Source organism: Labrus mixtus, chromosome 22 (assembly GCF_963584025.1).
Source record: "Labrus mixtus chromosome 22, fLabMix1.1, whole genome shotgun sequence".
NCBI lineage: Eukaryota > Metazoa > Chordata > Actinopteri > Labriformes > Labridae > Labrus > Labrus mixtus.
The window spans coordinates 1,881,610-1,903,135 of record NC_083633.1 but is presented as its reverse complement, the minus strand read 5'-3'; the positions used below and the strand labels follow the sequence as shown (position 1 = coordinate 1,903,135).

Sequence of the window (21,526 nt, the reverse complement as noted above, 5' to 3'; positions counted from 1 at the left end):
CTGGAATTTTAGTCAGGTTGGGGGTTATTTGTGTGCCAGTTCCCCCATTTGCCACTCTGTGTATGCTATTGCTGTAGTAGCACACAGACACACAATAACATATCAACAGTTATTGTTGCAAAGTGTTTCTGGCCTAGCTGCTGCTTCGACTGTTCTTTTGTTGGCGGTAAAAAAACACACACACACACACACACACACACTGGCGGTAGCTATCGGTCGGCTTTGATGTGGAAGTGTGGCACTTCCTGTTAGAATGGTGAGCCTTATTTCTCCACTTGAATGTAGAAAGACAAGCCCTACCGGGCCTCAACACAAAACTTTCCTCTGTGTTGAGGACAAGTAGAAGGGACACCCAGTGCAGAAAACTCTGATTTCGGTGGTTTGCATGTTGTTGGGACCGTCAGTGAGGGCGATGGTCCTGTGAAGGACTCCTTTTGCCCTGAGCCGTACAACTCATACTTACCTGGCAGGGGAGATACCATGATCAAGAAGGTGGTTCACCCATGGCGAGGCCTGGCCATTGCACTCCGGCGGGGCTGACCTATGCGAATTCCCCAAATGTGGGAATCTCGACTGCATAATTTGTGGTAGTGGGGGACTGCGTTCGCGCTCTCCCCTGATGGATTGTCAAAAGTATTAAGGGGGAAACAGATAGGGAGACGCTGCCTTCCAACCTGGCTGTAGTGACAGACAGACGACAAAAATTTCAAAGGTGGCTTAAAGCTATGCACAGCCAGTTTCTTCGCTAGTGCTAGATCACAATATCGCTCGTCAATCAACTTTGTTTCAGATTCAGCAGCCCTTGCTCTGATCAATGTGAAATCCCAGTCACGGCACATCTGCCTTACAGAACGGCTGTGGGCCAATAAAAGGCCCCAATCTTCTCCTGTCTTCTGGTTCACTTCAGTCTGCTGCAGATAAATCTGGTGGTTGAGGGTTTGAAGTCATTTTTCAGAGCTTGACGTAAGGCATGTGTCTTAAAGGTGCTTCGATCAAAGGGTTTGCTCTTCCGTTTTTAGCGATCGTCACTGAAAAGCAACGCTCGCTTGCCGGGGCCATGGGCGAGGAGGACTGTATGGGGAATGTGATGCCGGCCTTAGCCTATCAGGGGCATCGCTTCTCGGCCTTTTGGCTAAGATCAAGTGTAGTATCTGTTCTTATCAGTTTAATATCTGATACGTCCCCTACCCGGGGACCATATATTAAATTGATTTTTGGACTTGGGAGATGGAACAGGGGCTTGCTCCGTCCACTCCACGCATCGACCCGGTATTGCAGTACCTCCGGGAACGGTGCACCCTCCTCTCTTCAGTGTTTAAAATAATCCTTTCTTTCCGCTGCGTTTAAGAGAAATGTGTGTGTGAGTCTGGCCTGGCTTTGTCACTGCGTTGACATGCTGCCGGGACTCAAGCTTTTTGAAATGAACTGGAATTTTAGTCAGGTTGGGGGTTATTTGTGTGCCAGTTCCCCCATTTGCCACTCTGTGTATGCTATTGCTGTAGTAGCACACAGACACACAATAACATATCAACAGTTATTGTTGCAAAGTGTTTCTGGCCTAGCTGCTGCTTCGACTGTTCTTTTGTTGGCGGTAAAAAAACACACACACACACACACACACTGGCGGTAGCTATCGGTCGGCTTTGATGTGGAAGTGTGGCACTTCCTGTTAGAATGGTGAGCCTTATTTCTCCACTTGAATGTAGAAAGACAAGCCCTACCGGGCCTCAACACAAAACTTTCCTCTGTGTTGAGGACAAGTAGAAGGGAAACCCAGTGCAGAAAACTCTGATTTCGGTGGTTTGCATGTTGTTGGGACCGTCAGTGAGGGCGATGGTCCTGTGAAGGACTCCTTTTGCCCTGAGCCGCACAACTCATACTTACCTGGCAGGGGAGATACCATGATCAAGAAGGTGGTTCACCCATGGCGAGGCCTGGCCATTGCACTCCGGCGGGGCTGACCTATGCGAATTCCCCAAATGTGGGAATCTCGACTGCATAATTTGTGGTAGTGGGGGACTGCGTTCGCGCTCTCCCCTGATGGATTGTCAAAAGTAATAAGGGGGAAACAGATAGGGACACGCTGCCTTCCAACCTGGCTGTAGCGACAGACAGACGACAAGAATTACAAAGGTGGCTTAAAGCTATGCACAGCCAGTTTCTTTGCTAGTGCTAGATCACAATATCGCTCGTCAATCAAATTTGTTTCAGATTCAGCAGCCCTTGCTCTGATCAATGTGAAATCCCAGTCACGGCACATCTGCCTTACAGAACGGCTGTGGGCCAATAAAAGGCCCCAATCTTCTCCTGTCTTTTGGTTCACTTCAGTCTGCTGCAGATAAATCTGGTGGTTGAGGGTTTGAAGTCATTTTTCAGAGCTTGACGTAAGGCATGTGTCTTAAAGGTGCTTCGATCAAAGGGTTTGCTCTTCCGTTTTAGCGATCGTCACTGAAAAGCAACGCTCGCTTACCGGGGCCATGGGCGAGGAGGACTGTATGGGGAATGTGATGCCGGCCTTAGCCTGTCAGGGGCATCGCTTCTCGGCCTTTTGGCTAAGATCAAGTGTAGTATCTGTTCTTATCAGTTTAATATCTGATACGTCCCCTACCCGGGGACCATATATTAAATTGATTTTTGGACTTGGGAGATGGAACAGGGGCTTGCTCCGTCCACTCCACGCATCGACCCGGTATTGCAGTACCTCCGGGAACGGTGCACCCTCCTCTCTTCAGTGTTTAAAATAATCCTTTCTTTCCGCTGCGTTTAAGAGAAATGTGTGTGTGAGTCTGGCCTGGCTTTGTCACTGCGTTGACATGCTGCCGGGACTCAAGCTTTTTGAAATGAACTGGAATTTTAGTCAGGTTGGGGGTTATTTGTGTGCCAGTTCCCCCATTTGCCACTCTGTGTATGCTATTGCTGTAGTAGCACACAGACACACAATAACATATCAACAGTTATTGTTGCAAAGTGTTTCTGGCCTAGCTGCTGCTTCGACTGTTCTTTTGTTGGCGGTAAAAAAACACACACACACACACACACACTGGCGGTAACTATCGGTCGGCTTTGATGTGGAAGTGTGGCACTTCCTGTTAGAATGGTGAGCCTTATTTCTCCACTTGAATGTAGAAAGACAAGCCCTACCGGGCCTCAACACAAAACTTTCTTCTGTGTTGAGGACAAGTAGAAGGGACACCCAGTGCAGAAAACTCTGATTTCGGTGGTTTGCATGTTGTTGGGACCGTCAGTGAGGGCGATGGTCCTGTGAAGGACTCCTTTTGCCCTGAGCCGTACAACTTATACTTACCTGGCAGGGGAGATACCATGATCAAGAAGGTGGTTCACCCATGGCGAGGCCTGGCCATTGCACTCCGGCGGGGCTGACCTATGCGAATTCCCCAAATGTGGGAATCTCGACTGCATAATTTGTGGTAGTGGGGGACTGCGTTCGCGCTCTCCCCTGATGGATTGTCAAAAGTAATAAGGGGGAAACAGATAGGGAGACGCTGCCTTCCAACCTGGCTGTAGCGACAGACAGACGACAAGAATTTCAAAGGTGGCTTAAAGCTATGCACAGCCAGTTTCTTTGCTAGTGCTAGATCACAATATCGCTCGTCAATCAACTTTGTTTCAGATTCAGCAGCCCTTGCTCTGATCAATGTGAAATCCCAGTCACGGCACATCTGCCTTACAGAACGGCTGTGGGCCAATAAAAGGCCCCAATCTTCTCCTGTCTTCTGGTTCACTTCAGTCTGCTGCAGATAAATCTGGTGGTTGAGGGTTTGAAGTCATTTTTCAGAGCTTGACGTAAGGCATGTGTCTTAAAGGTGCTTCGATCAAAGGGTTTGCTCTTCCGTTTTTAGCGATCGTCACTGAAAAGCAACGCTCGCTTGCCGGGGCCATGGGCGAGGAGGACTGTATGGGGAATGTGATGCCGGCCTTAGCCTATCAGGGGCATCGCTTCTCGGCCTTTTGGCTAAGATCAAGTGTAGTATCTGTTCTTATCAGTTTAATATCTGATACGTCCCCTACCCGGGGACCATATATTAAATTGATTTTTGGACTTGGGAGATGGAACAGGGGCTTGCTCCGTCCACTCCACGCATCGACCCGGTATTGCAGTACCTCCGGGAACGGTGCGCCCTCCTCTCTTCAGTGTTTAAAATAATCCTTTCTTTCCGCTGCGTTTAAGAGAAATGTGTGTGTGAGTCTGGCCTGGCTTTGTCACTGCGTTGACATGCTGCCGGGACTCAAGCTTTTTGAAATGAACTGGAATTTTAGTCAGGTTGGGGGTTATTTGTGTGCCAGTTCCCCCATTTGCCACTCTGTGTATGCTATTGCTGTAGTAGCACACAGACACACAATAACATATCAACAGTTATTGTTGCAAAGTGTTTCTGGCCTAGCTGCTGCTTCGACTGTTCTTTTGTTGGCGGTAAAAAAACACACACACACACACTGGCGGTAGCTATCGGTCGGCTTTGATGTGGAAGTGTGGCACTTCCTGTTAGAATGGTGAGCCTTATTTCTCCACTTGAATGTAGAAAGACAAGCCCTACCGGGCCTCAACACAAAACTTTCCTCTGTGTTGAGGACAAGTAGAAGGGACACCCAGTGCAGAAAACTCTGATTTCGGTGGTTTGCATGTTGTTGGGACCGTCAGTGAGGGCGATGGTCCTGTGAAGGACTCCTTTTGCCCTGAGCCGTACAAGTCATACTTACCTGGCAGGGGAGATACCATGATCAAGAAGGTGGTTCACCCATGGCGAGGCCTGGCCATTGCACTCCGGCGGGGCTGACCTATGCGAATTCCCCAAATGTGGGAATCTCGACTGCATAATTTGTGGTAGTGGGGGACTGCGTTCGCGCTCTCCCCTGATGGATTGTCAAAAGTAATAAGGGGGAAACAGATAGGGAGACGCTGCCTTCCAACCTGGCTGTAGCGACAGACAGACGACAAGAATTTCAAAGGTGGCTTAAAGCTATGCACAGCCAGTTTCTTTGCTAGTGCTAGATCACAATATCGCTCGTCAATCAAATTTGTTTCAGATTCAGCAGCCCTTGCTCTGATCAATGTGAAATCCCAGTCACGGCACATCTGCCTTACAGAACGGCTGTGGGCCAATAAAAGGCCCCAATCTTCTCCTGTCTTCTGGTTCACTTCAGTCTGCTGCAGATAAATCTGGTGGTTGAGGGTTTGAAGTCATTTTTCAGAGCTTGACGTAAGGCATGTGTCTTAAAGGTGCTTCGATCAAAGGGTTTGCTCTTCCGTTTTTAGCGATCGTCACTGAAAAGCAACGCTCGCTTGCCGGGGCCATGGGCGAGGAGGACTGTATGGGGAATGTGATGCCGGCCTTAGCCTATCAGGGGCATCGCTTCTCGGCCTTTTGGCTAAGATCAAGTGTAGTATCTGTTCTTATCAGTTTAATATCTGATACGTCCCCTACCCGGGGACCATATATTAAATTGATTTTTGGACTTGGGAGATGGAACAGGGGCTTGCTCCGTCCACTCCACGCATCGACCCGGTATTGCAGTACCTCCGGGAACGGTGCACCCTCCTCTCTTCAGTGTTTAAAATAATCCTTTCTTTCCGCTGCGTTTAAGAGAAATGTGTGTGTGAGTCTGGCCTGGCTTTGTCACTGCGTTGACATGCTGCCGGGACTCAAGCTTTTTGAAATGAACTGGAATTTTAGTCAGGTTGGGGGTTATTTGTGTGCCAGTTCCCCCATTTGCCACTCTGTGTATGCTATTGCTGTAGTAGCACACAGACACACAATAACATATCAACAGTTATTGTTGCAAAGTGTTTCTGGCCTAGCTGCTGCTTCGACTGTTCTTTTGTTGGCGGTAAAAAAACACACACACACACACACACACACACTGGCGGTAGCTATCGGTCGGCTTTGATGTGGAAGTGTGGCACTTCCTGTTAGAATGGTGAGCCTTATTTCTCCACTTGAATGTAGAAAGACAAGCCCTACCGGGCCTCAACACAAAACTTTCCTCTGTGTTGAGGACAAGTAGAAGGGACACCCAGTGCAGAAAACTCTGATTTCGGTGGTTTGCATGTTGTTGGGACCGTCAGTGAGGGCGATGGTCCTGTGAAGGACTCCTTTTGCCCTGAGCCGTACAACTCATACTTACCTGGCAGGGGAGATACCATGATCAAGAAGGTGGTTCACCCATGGCGAGGCCTGGCCATTGCACTCCGGCGGGGCTGACCTATGCGAATTCCCCAAATGTGGGAATCTCGACTGCATAATTTGTGGTAGTGGGGGACTGCGTTCGCGCTCTCCCCTGATGGATTGTCAAAAGTAATAAGGGGGAAACAGATAGGGACACGCTGCCTTCCAACCTGGCTGTAGCGACAGACAGACGACAAGAATTTCAAAGGTGGCTTAAAGCTATGCACAGCCAGTTTCTTTGCTAGTGCTAGATCACAATATCGCTCGTCAATCAACTTTGTTTCAGATTCAGCAGCCCTTGCTCTGATCAATGTGAAATCCCAGTCACGGCACATCTGCCTTACAGAACGGCTGTGGGCCAATAAAAGGCCCCAATCTTCTCCTGTCTTTTGGTTCACTTCAGTCTGCTGCAGATAAATCTGGTGGTTGAGGGTTTGAAGTCATTTTTCAGAGCTTGACGTAAGGCATGTGTCTTAAAGGTGCTTCGATCAAAGGGTTTGCTCTTCCGTTTTACCGATCGTCACTGAAAAGCAACGCTCGCTTACCGGGGCCATGGGCGAGGAGGACTGTATGGGGAATGTGATGCCGGCCTTAGACTGTCAGGGGCATCGCTTCTCGGCCTTTTGGCTAAGATCAAGTGTAGTATCTGTTCTTATCAGTTTAATATCTGATACGTCCCCTACCCGGGGACCATATATTAAATTGATTTTTGGATTTGGGAGATGGAACAGGGGCTTGCTCCGTCCACTCCACGCATCGACCCGGTATTGCAGTACCTCCGGGAACGGTGCACCCTCCTCTCTTCAGTGTTTAAAATAATACTTTCTTTCCGCTGCGTTTAAGAGAAATGTGTGTGTGAGTCTGGCCTGGCTTTGTCACTGCGTTGACATGCTGCCGGGACTCAAGCTTTTTGAAATGAACTGGAATTTTAGTCAGGTTGGGGGTTATTTGTGTGCCAGTTCCCCCATTTGCCACTCTGTGTATGCTATTGCTGTAGTAGCACACAGACACACAATAACATATCAACAGTTATTGTTGCAAAGTGTTTCTGGCCTAGCTGCTGCTTCGACTGTTCTTTTGTTGGCGGTAAAAAAACACACACACACACACTGGCGGTAGCTATCGGTCGGCTTTGATGTGGAAGTGTGGCACTTCCTGTTAGAATGGTGAGCCTTATTTCTCCACTTGAATGTAGAAAGACAAGCCCTACCGGGCCTCAACACAAAACTTTCCTCTGTGTTGAGGACAAGTAGAAGGGACACCCAGTGCAGAAAACTCTGATTTCGGTGGTTTGCATGTTGTTGGGACCGTCAGTGAGGGCGATGGTCCTGTGAAGGACTCCTTTTGCCCTGAGCCGTACAAGTCATACTTACCTGGCAGGGGAGATACCATGATCAAGAAGGTGGTTCACCCATGGCGAGGCCTGGCCATTGCACTACGGCGGGGCTGACCTATGCGAATTCCCCAAATGTGGGAATCTCGACTGCATAATTTGTGGTAGTGGGGGACTGCGTTCGCGCTCTCCCCTGATGGATTGTCAAAAGTAATAAGGGGGAAACAGATAGGGAGACGCTGCCTTCCAACCTGGCTGTAGCGACAGACAGACGACAAGAATTTCAAAGGTGGCTTAAAGCTATGCACAGCCAGTTTCTTTGCTAGTGCTAGATCACAATATCGCTCGTCAATCAAATTTGTTTCAGATTCAGCAGCCCTTGCTCTGATCAATGTGAAATCCCAGTCACGGCACATCTGCCTTACAGAACGGCTGTGGGCCAATAAAAGGCCCCAATCTTCTCCTGTCTTCTGGTTCACTTCAGTCTGCTGCAGATAAATCTGGTGGTTGAGGGTTTGAAGTCATTTTTCAGAGCTTGACGTAAGGCATGTGTCTTAAAGGTGCTTCGATCAAAGGGTTTGCTCTTCCGTTTTTAGCGATCGTCACTGAAAAGCAACGCTCGCTTGCCGGGGCCATGGGCGAGGAGGACTGTATGGGGAATGTGATGCCTGCCTTAGCCTATCAGGGGCATCGCTTCTCGGCCTTTTGGCTAAGATCAAGTGTAGTATCTGTTCTTATCAGTTTAATATCTGATACGTCCCCTACCCGGGGACCATATATTAAATTGATTTTTGGACTTGGGAGATGGAACAGGGGCTTGCTCCGTCCACTCCACGCATCGACCCGGTATTGCAGTACCTCCGGGAACGGTGCACCCTCCTCTCTTCAGTGTTTAAAATAATCCTTTCTTTCCGCTGCGTTTAAGAGAAATGTGTGTGTGAGTCTGGCCTGGCTTTGTCACTGCGTTGACATGCTGCCGGGACTCAAGCTTTTTGAAATGAACTGGAATTTTAGTCAGGTTGGGGGTTATTTGTGTGCCAGTTCCCCCATTTGCCACTCTGTGTATGCTATTGCTGTAGTAGCACACAGACACACAATAACATATCAACAGTTATTGTTGCAAAGTGTTTCTGGCCTAGCTGCTGCTTCGACTGTTCTTTTGTTGGCGGTAAAAAAACACACACACACACACTGGCGGTAGCTATCGGTCGGCTTTGATGTGGAAGTGTGGCACTTCCTGTTAGAATGGTGAGCCTTATTTCTCCACTTGAATGTAGAAAGACAAGCCCTACCGGGCCTCAACACAAAACTTTCCTCTGTGTTGAGGACAAGTAGAAGGGACACCCAGTGCAGAAAACTCTGATTTCGGTGGTTTGCATGTTGTTGGGACCGTCAGTGAGGGCGATGGTCCTGTGAAGGACTCCTTTTGCCCTGAGCCGTACAAGTCATACTTACCTGGCAGGGGAGATACCATGATCAAGAAGGTGGTTCACCCATGGCGAGGCCTGGCCATTGCACTCCGGCGGGGCTGACCTATGCGAATTCCCCAAATGTGGGAATCTCGACTGCATAATTTGTGGTAGTGGGGGACTGCGTTCGCGCTCTCCCCTGATGGATTGTCAAAAGTAATAAGGGGGAAACAGATAGGGAGACGCTGCCTTCCAACCTGGCTGTAGCGACAGACAGACGACAAGAATTTCAAAGGTGGCTTAAAGCTATGCACAGCCAGTTTCTTTGCTAGTGCTAGATCACAATATCGCTCGTCAATCAAATTTGTTTCAGATTCAGCAGCCCTTGCTCTGATCAATGTGAAATCCCAGTCACGGCACATCTGCCTTACAGAACGGCTGTGGGCCAATAAAAGGCCCCAATCTTCTCCTGTCTTCTGGTTCACTTCAGTCTGCTGCAGATAAATCTGGTGGTTGAGGGTTTGAAGTCATTTTTCAGAGCTTGACGTAAGGCATGTGTCTTAAAGGTGCTTCGATCAAAGGGTTTGCTCTTCCGTTTTTAGCGATCGTCACTGAAAAGCAACGCTCGCTTGCCGGGGCCATGGGCGAGGAGGACTGTATGGGGAATGTGATGCCGGCCTTAGCCTATCAGGGGCATCGCTTCTCGGCCTTTTGGCTAAGATCAAGTGTAGTATCTGTTCTTATCAGTTTAATATCTGATACGTCCCCTACCCGGGGACCATATATTAAATTGATTTTTGGACTTGGGAGATGGAACAGGGGCTTGCTCCGTCCACTCCACGCATCGACCCGGTATTGCAGTACCTCCGGGAACGGTGCACCCTCCTCTCTTCAGTGTTTAAAATAATCCTTTCTTTCCGCTGCGTTTAAGAGAAATGTGTGTGTGAGTCTGGCCTGGCTTTGTCACTGCGTTGACATGCTGCCGGGACTCAAGCTTTTTGAAATGAACTGGAATTTTAGTCAGGTTGGGGGTTATTTGTGTGCCAGTTCCCCCATTTGCCACTCTGTGTATGCTATTGCTGTAGTAGCACACAGACACACAATAACATATCAACAGTTATTGTTGCAAAGTGTTTCTGGCCTAGCTGCTGCTTCGACTGTTCTTTTGTTGGCGGTAAAAAAACACACACACACACACACACACACACTGGCGGTAGCTATCGGTCGGCTTTGATGTGGAAGTGTGGCACTTCCTGTTAGAATGGTGAGCCTTATTTCTCCACTTGAATGTAGAAAGACAAGCCCTACCGGGCCTCAACACAAAACTTTCCTCTGTGTTGAGGACAAGTAGAAGGGACACCCAGTGCAGAAAACTCTGATTTCGGTGGTTTGCATGTTGTTGGGACCGTCAGTGAGGGCGATGGTCCTGTGAAGGACTCCTTTTGCCCTGAGCCGTACAACTCATACTTACCTGGCAGGGGAGATACCATGATCAAGAAGGTGGTTCACCCATGGCGAGGCCTGGCCATTGCACTCCGGCGGGGCTGACCTATGCGAATTCCCCAAATGTGGGAATCTCGACTGCATAATTTGTGGTAGTGGGGGACTGCGTTCGCGCTCTCCCCTGATGGATTGTCAAAAGTAATAAGGGGGAAACAGATAGGGACACGCTGCCTTCCAACCTGGCTGTAGCGACAGACAGACGACAAGAATTTCAAAGGTGGCTTAAAGCTATGCACAGCCAGTTTCTTTGCTAGTGCTAGATCACAATATCGCTCGTCAATCAACTTTGTTTCAGATTCAGCAGCCCTTGCTCTGATCAATGTGAAATCCCAGTCACGGCACATCTGCCTTACAGAACGGCTGTGGGCCAATAAAAGGCCCCAATCTTCTCCTGTCTTTTGGTTCACTTCAGTCTGCTGCAGATAAATCTGGTGGTTGAGGGTTTGAAGTCATTTTTCAGAGCTTGACGTAAGGCATGTGTCTTAAAGGTGCTTCGATCAAAGGGTTTGCTCTTCCGTTTTACCGATCGTCACTGAAAAGCAACGCTCGCTTACCGGGGCCATGGGCGAGGAGGACTGTATGGGGAATGTGATGCCGGCCTTAGACTGTCAGGGGCATCGCTTCTCGGCCTTTTGGCTAAGATCAAGTGTAGTATCTGTTCTTATCAGTTTAATATCTGATACGTCCCCTACCCGGGGACCATATATTAAATTGATTTTTGGATTTGGGAGATGGAACAGGGGCTTGCTCCGTCCACTCCACGCATCGACCCGGTATTGCAGTACCTCCGGGAACGGTGCACCCTCCTCTCTTCAGTGTTTAAAATAATACTTTCTTTCCGCTGCGTTTAAGAGAAATGTGTGTGTGAGTCTGGCCTGGCTTTGTCACTGCGTTGACATGCTGCCGGGACTCAAGCTTTTTGAAATGAACTGGAATTTTAGTCAGGTTGGGGGTTATTTGTGTGCCAGTTCCCCCATTTGCCACTCTGTGTATGCTATTGCTGTAGTAGCACACAGACACACAATAACATATCAACAGTTATTGTTGCAAAGTGTTTCTGGCCTAGCTGCTGCTTCGACTGTTCTTTTGTTGGCGGTAAAAAAACACACACACACACACTGGCGGTAGCTATCGGTCGGCTTTGATGTGGAAGTGTGGCACTTCCTGTTAGAATGGTGAGCCTTATTTCTCCACTTGAATGTAGAAAGACAAGCCCTACCGGGCCTCAACACAAAACTTTCCTCTGTGTTGAGGACAAGTAGAAGGGACACCCAGTGCAGAAAACTCTGATTTCGGTGGTTTGCATGTTGTTGGGACCGTCAGTGAGGGCGATGGTCCTGTGAAGGACTCCTTTTGCCCTGAGCCGTACAAGTCATACTTACCTGGCAGGGGAGATACCATGATCAAGAAGGTGGTTCACCCATGGCGAGGCCTGGCCATTGCACTACGGCGGGGCTGACCTATGCGAATTCCCCAAATGTGGGAATCTCGACTGCATAATTTGTGGTAGTGGGGGACTGCGTTCGCGCTCTCCCCTGATGGATTGTCAAAAGTAATAAGGGGGAAACAGATAGGGAGACGCTGCCTTCCAACCTGGCTGTAGCGACAGACAGACGACAAGAATTTCAAAGGTGGCTTAAAGCTATGCACAGCCAGTTTCTTTGCTAGTGCTAGATCACAATATCGCTCGTCAATCAAATTTGTTTCAGATTCAGCAGCCCTTGCTCTGATCAATGTGAAATCCCAGTCACGGCACATCTGCCTTACAGAACGGCTGTGGGCCAATAAAAGGCCCCAATCTTCTCCTGTCTTCTGGTTCACTTCAGTCTGCTGCAGATAAATCTGGTGGTTGAGGGTTTGAAGTCATTTTTCAGAGCTTGACGTAAGGCATGTGTCTTAAAGGTGCTTCGATCAAAGGGTTTGCTCTTCCGTTTTTAGCGATCGTCACTGAAAAGCAACGCTCGCTTGCCGGGGCCATGGGCGAGGAGGACTGTATGGGGAATGTGATGCCTGCCTTAGCCTATCAGGGGCATCGCTTCTCGGCCTTTTGGCTAAGATCAAGTGTAGTATCTGTTCTTATCAGTTTAATATCTGATACGTCCCCTACCCGGGGACCATATATTAAATTGATTTTTGGACTTGGGAGATGGAACAGGGGCTTGCTCCGTCCACTCCACGCATCGACCCGGTATTGCAGTACCTCCGGGAACGGTGCACCCTCCTCTCTTCAGTGTTTAAAATAATCCTTTCTTTCCGCTGCGTTTAAGAGAAATGTGTGTGTGAGTCTGGCCTGGCTTTGTCACTGCGTTGACATGCTGCCGGGACTCAAGCTTTTTGAAATGAACTGGAATTTTAGTCAGGTTGGGGGTTATTTGTGTGCCAGTTCCCCCATTTGCCACTCTGTGTATGCTATTGCTGTAGTAGCACACAGACACACAATAACATATCAACAGTTATTGTTGCAAAGTGTTTCTGGCCTAGCTGCTGCTTCGACTGTTCTTTTGTTGGCGGTAAAAAAACACACACACACACACACACACACACACTGGCGGTAGCTATCGGTCGGCTTTGATGTGGAAGTGTGGCACTTCCTGTTAGAATGGTGAGCCTTATTTCTCCACTTGAATGTAGAAAGACAAGCCCTACCGGGCCTCAACACAAAACTTTCCTCTGTGTTGAGGACAAGTAGAAGGGACACCCAGTGCAGAAAACTCTGATTTCGGTGGTTTGCATGTTGTTGGGACCGTCAGTGAGGGCGATGGTCCTGTGAAGGACTCCTTTTGCCCTGAGCCGTACAACTCATACTTACCTGGCAGGGGAGATACCATGATCAAGAAGGTGGTTCACCCATGGCGAGGCCTGGCCATTGCACTCCGGCGGGGCTGACCTATGCGAATTCCCCAAATGTGGGAATCTCGACTGCATAATTTGTGGTAGTGGGGGACTGCGTTCGCGCTCTCCCCTGATGGATTGTCAAAAGTAATAAGGGGGAAACAGATAGGGAGACGCTGCCTTCCAACCTGGCTGTAGCGACAGACAGACGACAAGAATTTCAAAGGTGGCTTAAAGCTATGCACAGCCAGTTTCTTTGCTAGTGCTAGATCACAATATCGCTCGTCAATCAAATTTGTTTCAGATTCAGCAGCCCTTGCTCTGATCAATGTGAAATCCCAGTCACGGCACATCTGCCTTACAGAACGGCTGTGGGCCAATAAAAGGCCCCAATCTTCTCCTGTCTTCTGGTTCACTTCAGTCTGCTGCAGATAAATCTGGTGGTTGAGGGTTTGAAGTCATTTTTCAGAGCTTGACGTAAGGCATGTGTCTTAAAGGTGCTTCGATCAAAGGGTTTGCTCTTCCGTTTTTAGTGATCGTCACTGAAAAGCAACGCTCGCTTGCCGGGGCCATGGGCGAGGAGGACTGTATGGGGAATGTGATGCCGGCCTTAGCCTATCAGGGGCATCGCTTCTCGGCCTTTTGGCTAAGATCAAGTGTAGTATCTGTTCTTATCAGATACTCGGCCTTCTCGGCCTTTTGGCTAAGATCAAGTGTAGTATCTGTTCTTATCAGATGCTGTTTCGATCTTGCTTATAAGACCCTGACTGCGATCGCCTCCTGCACTGTCTGAGCCTGTGCCTGTCTGTGGCACTGGTTTTGGCAGTACTGGGAGGATATTGTCTGTCTTCTGTGAGGTCAATTTCAACTTCCACATAGTTGAAGTAGCTCCATAGAAGACCATATTGTTCGAGCGAGCCTGCTCCTCTGGTGGATAAAGCACTTCCTAACATCTAAGGTAAGTTTGGTCACTTTTTCTCTAGTTTTAACTTTTCTTGGTATTGTTTTTTAGCTATTTATTCACTGTTTTAGTTGATTTTAGTGTTTTAGCTGGTGGTGCCTCCACCATGTCGGCTGCTAGTGCCGGCATGCGGAGGCACCACAGTGTCCGTTTTGCTTTTAAAGTATCTGATGATGTGCCATTATGGATGTCGAGGCTGGATTTTTCAAGAAAACTACTTCAAAAAGCCCTAAACTTTACCCCAGACGACCTGAATTGTATCCTCACTTTACCACAAGGCAAAGGCTTTGATGTAAGCTTTCGCTCAGCAATTCTGCTTCGAGAATTTTGGACACGTTTTGAAAATGCAAGAGCCCAGTTTTCTGTGTTTAACGTTGAGAAACTGACTGACAATGCCTCTAAAACGGTCATTGTCAGGATGTTCAATGAAATGGTGAATGCAGATGACATATGTATGTGGCTGGGAAGACATTGCACGGTCAAAGGCCAAGCTATGAAGGTGAGAGATGAGGATGGTATCTGGAACTGTTCCTGGAGGGTTCCTGTCCAGCAATGGCAGGACCCTCAGGGATTCCAGGGCCTGAAACATCTGCCATCCGTGATAGTTCTGGGACACAACCGTGGTTACATTCATTATCAAGGCCAGCCCAAGCTCTGCCGCAAGTGCGGTGAGCAAGGACACCTTGCAGAAGCGTGTAAGCAGATTATTTGTGGAAAGTGTAGAGAGATTGGTCATACTTTCGAGGAATGCACCAATGGCAGAAAGTGTAATCTTTGTGGAGACAGCAACCATCTCTTCAGAGATTGCCCGAAATCTTTTGCCAACAAAGTTAAGGCAGCAAAGAAGGTCGGAAATGAAAAAGAAAATGGCGGACAGAATGCAATAGTTAACGAGCTATTTGGAGAGCCTGAGCCAGAAAATTCAAATCTCCCTCCAAATCCTGTGACTGGAGGAGAGGAGTCGGGTGAGGAGGGAGAGGGGGAGGGGCCTGTTACTGCTCCTCAAGTGGAGCATGTGGAAGAAGAGGCTGCAGTACAGGCAGAAGGTGGAGCTACACCTCATTCTGAGGGTGAAAGTAAGATTGGGAGTGAGTGTGAGAGTGGGAGTGAGAGTGAGAGAGATTGTGAGAGTGCGCATGATAGCGAAGAAGCCTCCCTCCCCCCGGCCCAACAGGCTAAGAGGCCTTTATCAGAATTGTCCCCGGAGGCTCCAGTAGTCTCCGGAAAGAAGGGAAGAGCTGGGGACTCCTCAGACAGCTTAGCTGTGGAGGAGCCCAGAGTCTTCCCCTCCGATTCTCCAAATGAGGTCTCTTTCCTAAATATAGTCCTACAATCAACCCCTAAGGACACGCATTTCAACAAAAGATTGCAAGAAAGGCCACCACCTAGAGTCCGACGGGGGAAAAAGGCTCAAACCCCTCACCCCTCCCCCATAGGGGTGAAGGAAGAGCAAATTTCACAAGAAGTATGACGACTGCTTCTAAATACTAGCCTTTAAAATGTCTTACCTGTTGTTTTTAACCATACTTATGACCCTCACCTTCTCTACCATCAATGTGAGAAGTGTGAAGTCCAAAGTTAGAGCGCAATCTGTTTTATCCTTCTTAAACTCTTTTAAGTCAGATGTGTTTTTAATACAAGAATGTGGTCTACCGTTTTTAAAGAACTACAGGGATTGGGAGGAGTTATGGCCACATAAATCCATATGGAGCGGTTCATACCACAACAAAAATGATGGCGTGGCAATTTTAATTAAAAACCCTCTAATCTTGGTGAAGGGCAGCACTGTGGTGAGAGACGGTAGGGCACTTTTAGCACACCTGACTTTTATGGGAAGAGATTTTAACGTTCTAAATATCTATGGTTTTAACGAAAAAAATGACAGGTATGACCTTTTAAAAGACCTGCAGTCCCACATGCTAGGCAGGGAACCTTTAGTTGTAGGAGGGGATTTTAATTGTGTTTTAAACAAGAAAGACAGGAGGGGAGCAGGGGAAGATTTTAAAGTAGATAAAACATCAGTTTTATTTGGGGCCCTATGTAGGGATTTTAAGCTACTGGACTGTTTTAAAGTCATGCATCCCAGAGAGGAGGGCTTCACCTGGTTCAGTGGTGACGGCACCAAAGCCTCTCGCATAGACTATATTTTATCACGGGATTGCCCACCAACCGATGCTAGAGTAACTCCTGTTTTCTTCTCTGATCACACTATACTTTCTTGCACCCTATCACTAACTTCAGGTGTGACGGCTGGGAAGGGTCTATGGAAACTCAACTGCTCCCTTTTAGAAGATAGGGAGTTAGTTAGGCAGTACAGGGAGCAGTACCAAGACTGGCAGACCCTTCAAGACCTATACGTCTCACGTGCACACTGGTGGGAAATGGTGAAGGGAAGGACCCAGACTTTTTTCAGGCAGGCAGGTAAGAGAAAGAAAGGTAGGGACGACAGACGCATGCTGGGACTGCAACAACGACTTCAACGGTATTTTAAACTAAACCTAGAGGGCCTGGGTTTTAATGAAGAAATAAAGCAAGTAAAAATAGAGATGTCGGTTTTAGCAGAAATTAAAAGTAAGGGTGTCATTTTAAGAAGCAAAGAAAAAGAAATAGAAGAAGGAGAGAAGTGCACTAGGTACTTTTTTAAAAGAATTTTAGATAAAGATAAAACCATGTTTAAACTGAAAAAAGACAATCAGTGCACAGCCGAAACAACAGATGAAATTAACGATACTATAGTTGAATTCTATAAAGAATTGTACAAAGAAAAACCTATAAAAAAAGACACAATGAGAGAAGTCTTAAAGTTCATTGAACACAAAATAAATGACAGTGTGCTTTTATCCCAAGATTTTACCCTTTTAGAAATTTTTAACAGCATCAAGAGTTTTAAAAAAGGGAAGTCCCCAGGAGACGATGGGCTTCCCTTAGAATTTTACTTGACTTTCTGGGACATTTTAGCACCTGACCTTCTTGTTGTTTTTATGGACTTAGAAAAACTTGACCGACTCCCTGACAGTTTTAGAAGAGGGATAGTGACTCTACTTTTCAAGGACAATGACAAGACAGACCTAAAAAACTGGAGACCTATCACTCTTTTAAACTTTGATTGTAAACTTTTTAGTAAACTTTTAGCATCTCGCATGACTGTGTTTTTAGAGGGGCTGATTCACCCGGATCAAACCTGTGCCATCCCGGGGAGGAAGATCACGGACAGCCTCCTACTGATCCGAGACACCATCTGTTTTGCGAGAGACAGAAACATTAGGCTAGTAGTCTTAAATTTAGACTTTGAGAAAGCTTTTGATCGGGTCTCGCACCAGTACCTTTTCCAGGTACTGCAAAAAATGGGGTTCCCTGAGAGGTTTATAGGTTGGGTGGGACTGCTGTACCGGGAAATCACCAGCAAATTCATTGTTAATGGGCATCTGACAAAAGCAGTCAATATTAACTGCGGCGTCCGTCAGGGTTGTCCGTTATCTGCCCTCCTCTATATCACATGCATTGAACCATTGGCACAGGTCTTGAGAAGGGACCAACGAATCAATGGGGTGGTAGTACCGGGGAGTGGGGGAATGACCAGCAAATGTGTTTTATATATGGATGACATCAACATTTTATGCACTGACCTCTTATCCGTAAACAGGACACTGGACTTGACTGACTGGTTTGGACTGGCCTCTGGGTCAAAACTAAACAGAGAGAAGACCCAAGCCCAATTTTACGGACCATGGACAGTGACTGAAAATACGGGACTCCCCCTAACTGTGACCCAGACTGACTTAAAAATACTTGGGGTCAAATTTAATAAGGAGGGTGGAGGGGAAACAAATTGGCAGGACAAGATAGGGAAAGTAAAACAACGACTGGGGTACTGGAGACTGAGGAAAATGACAATGGAAGGAAAGGTTTTAATCATCAAAGCTGTGATTTTACCTTTGCTTTTACTGCTCACTTCTGTTTTTTTCCCCCCCAGAAATGTGATTTTAAACCTGGAACGAGCCATCTTTTATTTCCTGTGGGAGTCAAAGTGGGAGCGCCTGAGGAGGGACACAATGAAAAAGACCAAAGAGAAAGGAGGAAAAGGAGTGCCGGACTTGTTTTTAATTCTGGGAGCAAGATACACCACAATCGGACTCGCAGCTGCCACAGCCCCATCCAGAAACCCAAAGACAGCAGCAATGACCCGGTTCTGGATGGGGTCATATCTCAGGAAACTGAAACTTCTAAAAACTGATCTTAAAGTTCCAGTGTCCTTTTATCTGCCACAATCGTATCATTTTGTTCAGAAGTTTTTAAAACATTTTAACCTTGAAAAACAGGAGCTTCATATTTTAACTAACATACGATCTGTAATCTCTGTTGTGCAGGAGCGAGAACCAGTGAGCCCAGTGCGCGGGCTTGCACTCGGCGAGCCCTCCACAGTTTGGCAAAATGTGAACCATCCTGTTCTTCCAAACAGACTCCGGGACCTGTCATGGATGGTGGCTCATGAGATCCTCCCAGTCAGGTCCGTGATGCACTCCCGGGGCATGTTGACGTCGCCAACCTGCCCCCGACCTGGTTGTGGCGCGCCGGAGTCGGTGAGGCACCTGCTCTGGGAGTGCAGCGCTGCTGTAGAACAGTGGGCACTGGCCGGCTCCTTGCAATTCCCGTGCTTACCAGCAAGGGAGGTCCTCACAGCACAGCTGGTATTGTATGGAGTGAGCCAAAGTCAACAAACACCAAAGGACTTTGCAGAACAATGGCTCACTCTAGCCGCCATCAAAGATGCCACATGGACCTCCAGGAACTTGCTGGTAAGAAAACACAAGCAGATCCCCCCCGTGGCCGTGATCCGGATGGCAGCAGCGACGATCAGTATGGCCATCGCTGCAGGCGGCGGGCCTAGGACACAGCCACAAAGAAGAATCGCCTCTGTGCCCATTCGGATGAAGGAGCCGGAGCCATACGGGAAAAGTTCAAAGCAGCAGCGGCCTGACTCTCCGGGAGAGGCAGGTGGGAAGGAGCAGCAGGGTGAGGATCCCCCCTGAGCACCAAGACAGGAACCCGAGAGACCACACCTGTTTGGGATAACAGGATGAGTTAATCTTAATGGGGGCTCACTGCACTCCTGCACAACAGTGGACTTTAAAAAAAAAAAAAAAAAAGGTTCTTAACCAATGCTCTCCTTTTTAATTGTTTTAAATGAAGACACTGCTTTTACACCAAAAGAACATTTTGTGATGTATTCCACATAGCATCAATGTTTGTTTTTTTGTAAAGTAAAAGATGGATGTGCACCCTGTAAAATTGTTAAAGAATGAACAACAAGGAAAACAAATGTGTGATGTGAAATGTGATGAAACATAAAGTGAAATAAGTGTCAATAAAACTTTTCAAAAAAAAAAAAAAAAAAAATCTGTTCTTATCAGTTTAATATCTGATACGTCCCCTACCCGGGGACCATATATTAAATTGATTTTTGGACTTGGGAGATGGAACAGGGGCTTACTCCGTCCACTCCACGCATCGACCCGGTATTGCAGTACCTCCGGGAACGGTGCACCCTCCTCTCTTCAGTGTTTAAAATAATCCTTTCTTTCCGCTGCGTTTAAGAGAAATGTGTGTGTGAGTCTGGCCTGGCTTTGTCACTGCGTTGACATGCTGCCGGGACTCAAGCTTTTTGAAATGAACTGGAATTTTAGTCAGGATGGGGGTTATTTGTGTGCCAGTTCCCCCATTTGCCACTCTGTGTATGCTATTGCTGTAGTAGCACACAGACACACAATAACATATCAACAGTTATTGTTGCAAAGTGTTTCTGGCCTAGCTGCTGCTTCGACTGTTCTTTTGTTGGCGGTAAAAAAACACACACACACACACACACACACACTGGCGGTAGCTATCGGTCGGCTTTGATGTGGAAGTGTGGCACTTCCTGTTAGAATGGTGAGCCTTATTTCTCCACTTGAATGTAGAAAGACAAGCCCTACCGGGCCTCAACACAAAACTTTCCTCTGTGTTGAGGACAAGTAGAAGGGACACCCAGTGCAGAAAACTCTGATTTCGGTGGTTTGCATGTTGTTGGGACCGTCAGTGAGGGCGATGGTCCTGTGAAGGACTCCTTTTGCCCTGAGCCGTACAACTCATACTTACCTGGCAGGGGAGATACCATGATCAAGAAGGTGGTTCACCCATGGCGAGGCCTGGCCATTGCACTCCGGCGGGGCTGACCTATGCGAATTCCCCAAATGTGGGAATCTCGACTGCATAATTTGTGGTAGTGGGGGACTGCGTTCGCGCTCTCCCCTGATGGATTGTCAAAAGTAATAAGGGGGAAACAGATAGGGAGACGCTGCCTTCCAACCTGGCTGTAGCGACAGACAGACGACAAGAATTTCAAAGGTGGCTTAAAGCTATGCACAGCCAGTTTCTTTGCTAGTGCTAGATCACAATATCGCTCGTCAATCAACTTTGTTTCAGATTCAGCAGCCCTTGCTCTGATCAATGTGAAATCCCAGTCACGGCACATCTGCCTTACAGAACGGCTGTGGGCCAATAAAAGGCCCCAATCTTCTCCTGTCTTCTGGTTCACTTCAGTCTGCTGCAGATAAATCTGGTGGTTGAGGGTTTGAAGTCATTTTTCAGAGCTTGACGTAAGGCATGTGTCTTAAAGGTGCTTCGATCAAAGGGTTTGCTCTTCCGTTTTTAGCGATCGTCACTGAAAAGCAACGCTCGCTTGCCGGGGCCATGGGCGAGGAGGACTGTATGGGGAATGTGATGCCGGCCTTAGCCTATCAGGGGCATCGCTTCTCGGCCTTTTGGCTAAGATCAAGTGTAGTATCTGTTCTTATCAGTTTAATATCTGATACGTCCCCTATCCGGGGACCATATATTAAATTGATTTTTGGACTTGAGAGATGGAACAGGGGCTTGCTCCGTCCACTCCACGCATCGACCCGGTATTGCAGTACCTCCGGGAACGGTGCACCCTCCTCTCTTCAGTGTTTAAAATAATCCTTTCTTTCCGCTGCGTTTAAGAGAAATGTGTGTGTGAGTCTGGCCTGGCTTTGTCACTGCGTTGACATGCTGCCGGGACTCAAGCTTTTTGAAATGAACTGGAATTTTAGTCAGGTTGGGGGTTATTTGTGTGCCAGTTCCCCCATTTGCCACTCTGTGTATGCTATTGCTGTAGTAGCACACAGACACACAATAACATATCAACAGTTATTGTTGCAAAGTGTTTCTGGCCTAGCTGCTGCTTCGACTGTTCTTTTGTTGGCGGTAAAAAAACACACACACACACACACACTGGCGGTAGCTA

At 47.7% G+C, this 21,526-nt stretch overlaps 23 non-coding genes across 23 annotated transcripts; all 23 read left to right on the top strand.

Annotated features, from left to right (window-relative positions):
* The first annotated feature begins 455 nt into the window (after positions 1-455).
* On the top strand, positions 456-619 carry LOC132957114 (U1 spliceosomal RNA). Its single transcript, XR_009666332.1, has one exon. It is a non-coding gene; the product is annotated as a U1 spliceosomal RNA (small nuclear RNA).
* A 493-nt stretch (positions 620-1,112) lies between these two features.
* On the top strand, positions 1,113-1,303 carry LOC132957454 (U2 spliceosomal RNA). Its single transcript, XR_009666658.1, has one exon. It is a non-coding gene; the product is annotated as a U2 spliceosomal RNA (small nuclear RNA).
* Positions 1,304-1,876: 573 nt separating this feature from the next.
* On the top strand, positions 1,877-2,040 carry LOC132957113 (U1 spliceosomal RNA). Its single transcript, XR_009666331.1, has one exon. It is a non-coding gene; the product is annotated as a U1 spliceosomal RNA (small nuclear RNA).
* Positions 2,041-2,532: 492 nt separating this feature from the next.
* On the top strand, positions 2,533-2,723 carry LOC132957453 (U2 spliceosomal RNA). The gene has a single exon (XR_009666657.1). It is a non-coding gene; the product is annotated as a U2 spliceosomal RNA (small nuclear RNA).
* Positions 2,724-3,296: 573 nt separating this feature from the next.
* LOC132957112 (U1 spliceosomal RNA) lies at positions 3,297-3,460 on the top strand. The gene has a single exon (XR_009666330.1). It is a non-coding gene; the product is annotated as a U1 spliceosomal RNA (small nuclear RNA).
* A 493-nt stretch (positions 3,461-3,953) lies between these two features.
* Positions 3,954-4,144, top strand: LOC132956894 (U2 spliceosomal RNA). Its single transcript, XR_009666147.1, has one exon. It is a non-coding gene; the product is annotated as a U2 spliceosomal RNA (small nuclear RNA).
* A 567-nt stretch (positions 4,145-4,711) lies between these two features.
* Positions 4,712-4,875, top strand: LOC132957111 (U1 spliceosomal RNA). Its single transcript, XR_009666329.1, has one exon. It is a non-coding gene; the product is annotated as a U1 spliceosomal RNA (small nuclear RNA).
* Positions 4,876-5,368: 493 nt separating this feature from the next.
* On the top strand, positions 5,369-5,559 carry LOC132957452 (U2 spliceosomal RNA). Its single transcript, XR_009666656.1, has one exon. It is a non-coding gene; the product is annotated as a U2 spliceosomal RNA (small nuclear RNA).
* A 577-nt stretch (positions 5,560-6,136) lies between these two features.
* Positions 6,137-6,300, top strand: LOC132957110 (U1 spliceosomal RNA). The gene has a single exon (XR_009666328.1). It is a non-coding gene; the product is annotated as a U1 spliceosomal RNA (small nuclear RNA).
* A 492-nt stretch (positions 6,301-6,792) lies between these two features.
* LOC132957308 (U2 spliceosomal RNA) lies at positions 6,793-6,983 on the top strand. The gene has a single exon (XR_009666516.1). It is a non-coding gene; the product is annotated as a U2 spliceosomal RNA (small nuclear RNA).
* A 567-nt stretch (positions 6,984-7,550) lies between these two features.
* Positions 7,551-7,714, top strand: LOC132957159 (U1 spliceosomal RNA). Its single transcript, XR_009666376.1, has one exon. It is a non-coding gene; the product is annotated as a U1 spliceosomal RNA (small nuclear RNA).
* Positions 7,715-8,207: 493 nt separating this feature from the next.
* On the top strand, positions 8,208-8,398 carry LOC132957450 (U2 spliceosomal RNA). The gene has a single exon (XR_009666654.1). It is a non-coding gene; the product is annotated as a U2 spliceosomal RNA (small nuclear RNA).
* A 567-nt stretch (positions 8,399-8,965) lies between these two features.
* LOC132957109 (U1 spliceosomal RNA) lies at positions 8,966-9,129 on the top strand. The gene has a single exon (XR_009666327.1). It is a non-coding gene; the product is annotated as a U1 spliceosomal RNA (small nuclear RNA).
* Positions 9,130-9,622: 493 nt separating this feature from the next.
* Positions 9,623-9,813, top strand: LOC132957449 (U2 spliceosomal RNA). The gene has a single exon (XR_009666653.1). It is a non-coding gene; the product is annotated as a U2 spliceosomal RNA (small nuclear RNA).
* A 577-nt stretch (positions 9,814-10,390) lies between these two features.
* LOC132957108 (U1 spliceosomal RNA) lies at positions 10,391-10,554 on the top strand. Its single transcript, XR_009666326.1, has one exon. It is a non-coding gene; the product is annotated as a U1 spliceosomal RNA (small nuclear RNA).
* Positions 10,555-11,046: 492 nt separating this feature from the next.
* On the top strand, positions 11,047-11,237 carry LOC132957307 (U2 spliceosomal RNA). Its single transcript, XR_009666515.1, has one exon. It is a non-coding gene; the product is annotated as a U2 spliceosomal RNA (small nuclear RNA).
* Positions 11,238-11,804: 567 nt separating this feature from the next.
* Positions 11,805-11,968, top strand: LOC132957158 (U1 spliceosomal RNA). Its single transcript, XR_009666375.1, has one exon. It is a non-coding gene; the product is annotated as a U1 spliceosomal RNA (small nuclear RNA).
* Positions 11,969-12,461: 493 nt separating this feature from the next.
* On the top strand, positions 12,462-12,652 carry LOC132957448 (U2 spliceosomal RNA). The gene has a single exon (XR_009666652.1). It is a non-coding gene; the product is annotated as a U2 spliceosomal RNA (small nuclear RNA).
* Positions 12,653-13,231: 579 nt separating this feature from the next.
* On the top strand, positions 13,232-13,395 carry LOC132957107 (U1 spliceosomal RNA). Its single transcript, XR_009666325.1, has one exon. It is a non-coding gene; the product is annotated as a U1 spliceosomal RNA (small nuclear RNA).
* A 493-nt stretch (positions 13,396-13,888) lies between these two features.
* Positions 13,889-14,071, top strand: LOC132956971 (U2 spliceosomal RNA). The gene has a single exon (XR_009666215.1). It is a non-coding gene; the product is annotated as a U2 spliceosomal RNA (small nuclear RNA).
* A 5,519-nt stretch (positions 14,072-19,590) lies between these two features.
* On the top strand, positions 19,591-19,773 carry LOC132956963 (U2 spliceosomal RNA). The gene has a single exon (XR_009666208.1). It is a non-coding gene; the product is annotated as a U2 spliceosomal RNA (small nuclear RNA).
* Positions 19,774-20,350: 577 nt separating this feature from the next.
* LOC132957105 (U1 spliceosomal RNA) lies at positions 20,351-20,514 on the top strand. Its single transcript, XR_009666323.1, has one exon. It is a non-coding gene; the product is annotated as a U1 spliceosomal RNA (small nuclear RNA).
* A 493-nt stretch (positions 20,515-21,007) lies between these two features.
* Positions 21,008-21,198, top strand: LOC132956907 (U2 spliceosomal RNA). The gene has a single exon (XR_009666160.1). It is a non-coding gene; the product is annotated as a U2 spliceosomal RNA (small nuclear RNA).
* The last annotated feature ends 328 nt before the right edge of the window (positions 21,199-21,526 follow it).